The sequence below is a fragment of the Neovison vison genome, chromosome 2 (genome assembly GCF_020171115.1).
Source record: "Neovison vison isolate M4711 chromosome 2, ASM_NN_V1, whole genome shotgun sequence".
In the NCBI taxonomy this organism is placed as follows: Eukaryota; Metazoa; Chordata; class Mammalia; order Carnivora; family Mustelidae; genus Neogale; species Neogale vison.
This window is the reverse complement of record NC_058092.1, coordinates 7,490,158-7,496,911: the sequence shown is the minus strand read 5'-3', so window position 1 is coordinate 7,496,911 and position 6,754 is coordinate 7,490,158.

Below are 6,754 nucleotides of genomic sequence, written 5' to 3'. Positions count from 1 at the left end.
TTCAGCAGGGAGCCTGCTTCCCTTCCTCTCTCTCTGCCTGTCTCTCTACCTACTGTGATCTGTCTGTCAAATAAATAAATAAATAAAAATCTTAAAAAAAAAAAAAAAGATTTTAGGTTACCAAGATCTTTATGGGTACATAGAAACTTCATGAGACATCAAAGTCCATCATTCTTCCGAGCTACTTAAAAAGGAAACAAAAAAACATTTTGTGCAAGAGATCCTGATATCAACCTTTTTGACTTTCAGTAAACTCAGGCAGACTGAAAATTTTAATTTTAATGCTGATAACTCTAGAGACAAGTCTATTTTAATTAAACCAGGAACTGAATATTTTCCCAGATCATGTGAACTTGAAAAAGCGTTTGGATTAGCTTCCGTGCGTCTGAGAATTTTAGAATGCCCCATTGTGACAAGCACTTGTCCAACTAAATAGAGCTCTTTGACAAATTAATTTGAGCAATACTACCGGAGGTAGAAAAATGTCACATTTGTACCATATGTACATAAGAACACCCAGGCAGATGCAGGGACACTGTCTTTGTTCTTGGAACTGATTGTGAGGAAGACGTGCTAGAGTTTGGGCATGAGAACCCTTTTAGTGGTTTATATTATTAAAAGGCCTCTTTCCCCCCTCTTTTCCCTTCAATCTCAGGTGATTGTGGACTGTGTTTGCATTTCAAAGTCCTGATAAGATGTGTTAAGTTTGCGGGACAGAGAAAGAATGCACGTTCCTCTAGAAGGACCTTGGTTTCTTAAAGCCAATAGTTTACAAGTGGTTTAAGATAATCAGGGGAAATTTGGGGATTGAGAAAGGAACAGGTGAACTTTGAATTGCTTCTTGAGCTGCATTTCTAGTTCTGTAAAGATTTGAACGATAAGGATAGTTGCTTTCAGTTCCTCAAACAATTGGGTTGTACCTTAAATCATATCCTGGGTCATCTACCTTCCCCACTACATTATCTCAATTTGTTTTTTTCCCTCTGGGTACACAGCATTTTTGTTGTTGTTGTTGTTGTTGTTTAAGATTTTATTCATTTATTTGGGAGAAGGAGAGGGCAAAGGGGAGTTGGGCAGAAGGGGAAACAGACTCCCCGCTGAGAGCAAGGAACCCAACATCCCGGGACCCTGGGACCTAAGCCAAAGACTCATGTTTAACCCACTGAGCCACCCTGGCACCCCTGGGTCCATAGTTCTAATTTTAAATATTTCTGGCAGTATTGAATAATCCCCCCTTTTAAGACGGCCCACAAAGAGGCTGCGAAGGCCAGTAACTTCCCAAGATCCAGGATTACTCCCAATGAGAGCCGAAAGAAAGAAACACAACCGCAAATCCCAGGCAGGCAGAAGGCCAAGCCCAGCTGCGTGAGCGAGAGGCGCAAGGCGGCAGCCTCCGGGACGCAGAGACTCTATGACCAGCGGGTCTGCAGGGAAAGGGACCACATGAAATTTCCCCCTCGCAACTGGACACAGCAGAGGGATCCCGAAGAGCTGATCCCGGTAAGAATTCCCACCCTTTGCTGGCTTCTGCCAGTTTTCCCAGGATCCCCGCTGCTGGCTCTGGGATCTCCCAGAGCTGCCCCTTGCCGGTTTACCAGAAAACCCCTCCCTTCCATCAACTCTGCAGGGGCCCGTGTGGCGCCCTTCTTTGAAGGTAGATGGGGTGTGTGGGTAAGGCCATGCGCTTGGTGGACTTCTGTCTACACTTCTGTAGTCCTTTCAGAGTGGAGAAACCATTCAGAGGATTAGCAGAGCGAGCACTGGAAGGAGCACAGAGGGGCACGGAGGGGCACGGAGGGGCACGGGGGTTTATCAGGCTTCTAGGCTTTGTGTTAGGCTCCTTGCAAGTCTGCGATTGTTCATTAGCCTCTCGCAGTGAATCTTAATGAAACCACTTTGGGGTTTTGAAAGCTTTGAGAGGTTTCTACTTGCCAGTTAAAAGAGGTATCCCATTTGGCTTAATTTGGGAAACTTTGCTTCCAAGGGTACTTCCTAACTGAGCTTTTCTAATTGGAATATTCCCCTCAGGCGTGATTTTTTTTAGGCTGTAATTCTGAGGGTTTGCAGCAGCTCCGTAGGACCCTGGCTGCAAATGGACTTGTGCACAGCCGTATCCCCTGCCCATGGCGGGCAACGCATGGTTCTGTCTGGCCTTGTTCTGGGGCCTCCGGACCGACGGTTCCCGAACCAAATTCCTCAGGACACAAAAGAAGCCTAGAGAGATTTTGCTGTTTTTGCTAGTTCTACAACTTCTAAGAAAAGCTTCTGTTGTTCTTACACATAAAGCAAGCAGGTGGGCTGCTGGAAGGTCGAGCGTGTGACTTTTTAGAATTTGAGGACCCTATTAGCTAAGACTTTGGGTTTCTTGGAGCCGAGCTGATATGTAACGGGATGTGTGGCGAGGCCGAGACGGTGTGTGTTGGACCGCGTACCTCGTTGCACGGTTTTCTTGAGGTCGGTGGGTGACCTAAGGTCAGTCTAACCTGTTTGTGATCAACGTAATCCTCTCACGGGAGTCTTCTGGAGGCTGCAAGTGCTCAGACCGTCTTTAAATGTTCAACCTGTGGGGCGTCTGGGTGGCTCAGTGGGTTAAAGCCTCTGCTTTCGGCTCAGGTCGTGATCCCAGGGTCCTGGGATCGAGCCCTAAATGGGGCTCTCTGTTCAGCGGGGAGCCTGCTTCCTCTTCCTCTCTCTCTCCCTCCCTCTCTGCCTACTTGTGATCTCTGTCTGTCAAATAAATAAATAAAATCTTTAAAAAATATATTAAAAACAAAACAAAACAAAAAACCCCAACTCTACAATTAGGTGTGCCTGGCTGCTCAGCCAGTGGAACACACAACTCTTGATCTTGGGGTCGTGAGTTCAAGACCCACACTAGGCACAGAGATTACTTGTAACAAATAGCTCTACAGGGGCACCTGGGTGGCTCAGTGGGTTAAAGCCTCTGCTTTCGGCTCAGGTCGTGATCCCAGGGTCCTGGGATCGAGCCCTAAATGGGGCTCTCTGTTCAGCGGGGAGCCTGCTTCCTCTTCCTCTCTCTCTGCCTGCCTCTCTGCCTGCTTGTGATCTCTGTCTGTCAAATAAATAACATCCTTAAAAAAAAAAAAAGAAAGTTAAAAAAAATAAATGTTCAACCTGGGCCCACCAATTTTTGTGGCTTTTTGGCCTCTTTTTGATCCCTGCTAGTAAGCTTTTATCTCTATGAAACCCGACAAACAAACGTGCATCTTAATGCATTAGCAGGACCAAGAGATGTTACAGTATCGGCCGTGAGACGGCCCCGTGGGCAGCACCGCCGCTACCCGGGGACACCTGCGGAGGTTCTCCATCCGGGGACCTGTGATCTGAAAGGCCAGGGGCTTGGCTCCGGGCATCACTCTCTGCCACTCAAACTGACCGGCCCTGTAACGCAGAGCTGATTTGATCAGGAGCCAGAACACAAAAAGGGCAGAGCTCAGATCCGGGAGGAACTCACCAAAAGCCCTTGGAAACAGCGAGAAAGGCAGTGAACTCTACCAGTTCACGGGGATCACACCAGTTCCTCTCCGTCCCCAAGTGCTGCTGGAAGTTTGCTTCAGGTATCACTGCTGCTGCCCAACCTGTGAAATACAAGTTCAGCCAAATACATTTTAAAGATCGAATTGACTTTTTTTTAGATTTTTTTTTAATTTGTTTGTCAGAGAGAGGGAGGGAGAGAGAGCAAGCGCAGGCAGACAGAATGGCAGGCAGGGACAGAGGGAGAAGCAGGCTCCCTGCCGAGCAAGGATCCCAGGACGCTGGGATCATGACCTGAGCCCCCCAGGTGCCCCCGAATTGACTTTCTTAATCAGTCCCTCCACAGCACTGTCCTTTGGTCGGCCGTGAGGGCCTTCACCTTGAGTCCGTCCGAGCGTGGTCAGGGTCTGGGGATTTTCAGACACTGATCTGGGGGCAAAATGAAATAGACTCTGGGCCGGGGCTGCCTCCACTGGCATTGGTCTTTGACAGGCCGCCTTCGGCAGCACAGCCTCGTAACAGGACGAGAGCCACCAAGAAGCACAGTGTGCACGGAGAAGCTTTGAAGACTTCGAAGGCATCAGGAACCTCCCCCAATTCTTGTTTTTCCACAGGGGCTAACAAAAGTTTGTGGGTCCTGGCTGGCTCAGTTGGCAGACGATGTGACTTTTTTTTTTTTTTTTAAAGATTTTATTTATTTATTTGACAGACAGAGATCACAAGCAGGCAGAGAGGCAGGCAGAGAGAGAGGAGGAAGCAGGCTCCCTGCTGAGCAGAAAGCCGATGGGGGGCTCAATCCCAGGATCCTGAAATCATGACCTGAGCCGAAGGCAGAGGCTTTAACCCATTGAGCGCCCCAGGCGCCCCAAGACGATGTGACTCTTGATCTGGAGTTTGAGCCCCATGCCGGGCAGAGTTTATTTAAAAAAAGAAGAAGAAGTTAGTAGAGTCCTTGACTGCAGGACCACCTCCTGTCTGTCCTGCCTCCTTCCGTGGGCTGGCAGAGTGAAGTCAGCTAATACATAGCAAAGTTCCTTGCAAACTTCAAATTGCTATGTTTTTTGAAAGCATGGGGGGTGTGCAGAGGGAGGAGGAGAAGGAGACTCCTTACTGAGCACAGCAGAACCCAACCTGGGGCTCGATCTCCTGACCCTGAGATCATGATCTGAGCTGAAATCAAGAGTCAGACGCTTAACTGACTGAGCCACCCAGGCGCCCCTCAAGATGCCGTTTTATCTAATGTGACAAGGGCACTCAGTGCAGGGACAGTGCAGGGAAGCTGACTTCCTCAGCCAGTTAGAGGCAGAACAGAACTTAGGCCAAGCTAGCGGAGGCAGAGCCCCGTACTCCGTCCTCATGGGAGCAGCAGGCCGTCTGTGGTCAGGAGGCTCGCAGAGACACGTCTCCCCAGCGACACTGGGTTTAGCTGCATATTAGTGACCTTTAGTGGACTTTAAAAGGAAAGCTAAATCGAAATGGCCTTCCTGTGACTAGTTTTAGAGAACAAACAGCCCTTCCGGAAATTGTACAGATGGGACTTGACACGGCGGCTCCCTTCAAGAGGGCCTCGGGGCCCGCACACCCCTCAGCTTTGCTGCCAGGATTCCCTCCTTCCGTGGGGCTCGGCTGCAAGGAAGGCCGACCACCGGGTTTGGCAGCAGGAACAAGTTGATTGCTCTCGTCTGAGATTTGGCAAGCGAGAGAAATTGTGCTGAGTCAATGTGACTAAACATCTGGACACACCCGAGTTATTACTGAACAGGCCTCGCTTTAGGCAAATATGTTGAAGGATCGAATCCAACAGCCCCCGTTTGTTTCCTTATATTACTAATGTTACATGCGGCAGAGCTGTCCCGCTTCTTTGCTAAGGTGCTAACCACCGGCAAAAAATGCTGTTTCCCAGGACTGTTGGCCACTAGCTGCAAACTGGTTTGGGACAGGTGTCAGCACCGTGACAGCTGGGTTTTCTTTTTTTTCTAAGTACCTGACGCTTCAGCTTCGATGGGGTTCTCAGACGTCCTGCAGCCAGGCTGCTAGATAAAGAGCCCGTCCCCCGCTCCCCAATTCCCCAGGCTCCTCTGATTTTTAGAGATTTTTTTTTTAAAGATTTATTTATTTATTTGAGCCCAGAGATCTCAAGTAGGCAGAGAGGCACTCAGAGAGAGAGGGAAGCAGACTCCCTGCCGAGCAGAGCGCCCAATGTGGGGCTCGATCCCAGGACCCTGAGATCATGACCTGAGCTGAAGGCAGAGGCTCAATCCACTGAGCCACCCAGGTGCCCCTGTTTTTTAGAGATCTTGATTAACTGACCATTTGGGCCACTTGTTTATTCCTCCTCACCTTAAATTCTTTCTTTTGTTTTAAATTCACCAATAAAGAGTGAGCCCAGGGATGCCCAGGTGGGTTAGTCTGTTAAGTGTCCGCTTTTGGCTCAGGTCATGATCCCGGGGTCCTGGGATCCAGCCCTGTGTCGGGTTCCCTGCTCAAGGGGGGAGCCTGCTTCTCCCTCTCCCCCTGTTTGTGCTCTCTCTCCCTCTCTGACAAATAAATAAATAAAATCTTTAAAAAAAAATTGAACCCAGCTAAACCCTGGATCCCCTGCTCCCCTAATAAAAGCAGAACCCCAGGCCTGGGCGCTCTAACTGTAACCTTGCGGGGTGGCCCCAGGAGTGCCAGGCAATTTCCAGGTCCTGTAAAAATAATAAACTTTTTTTTTTGTTGTTGTTCCCCAATTTCCTGATTGTTTTTGCTGAAGGGGACCTTGCAATTAAAATCCTCAACCACAGGGCTGGTCTAGCCACAACATGCGTGTATAGGCTGAGACCCGCACACAATGGCTGGGCGGCAACAAAGGCAAGTTTCTCCCAGACACCAACAGAGTAAAGCCAAGGCTTGTTAGAGCCAGAGCAAGCTGACCTTTAGTTTTTAGAAAATCCTCAAATGCTTGGCTTACAATGCTTAAGAAAGTCAACTCACATTATTATTCACCTTAACTTTTCACCTTGCCCTAAATCCCCAAAATCCCAGATCAAAGCATGGCTATGAATCCTACAAAAACAGTTCTTGTATGCAACTCTCCCAGAGCAGAATCCTTTGTTAGATTTACATAAGAAGTGTGTTAACAAACATACTAGTTGGGGCAGATCTGAAAATCCCGGCTTTGCCACTCACTTGCTCTAACTCCTGCATCTGAACGCAAAGGTCTCGTTCACTTGCTACTTAGGAGCAATTGTGGAAAAAAGCCAGGAGACCGTATCTT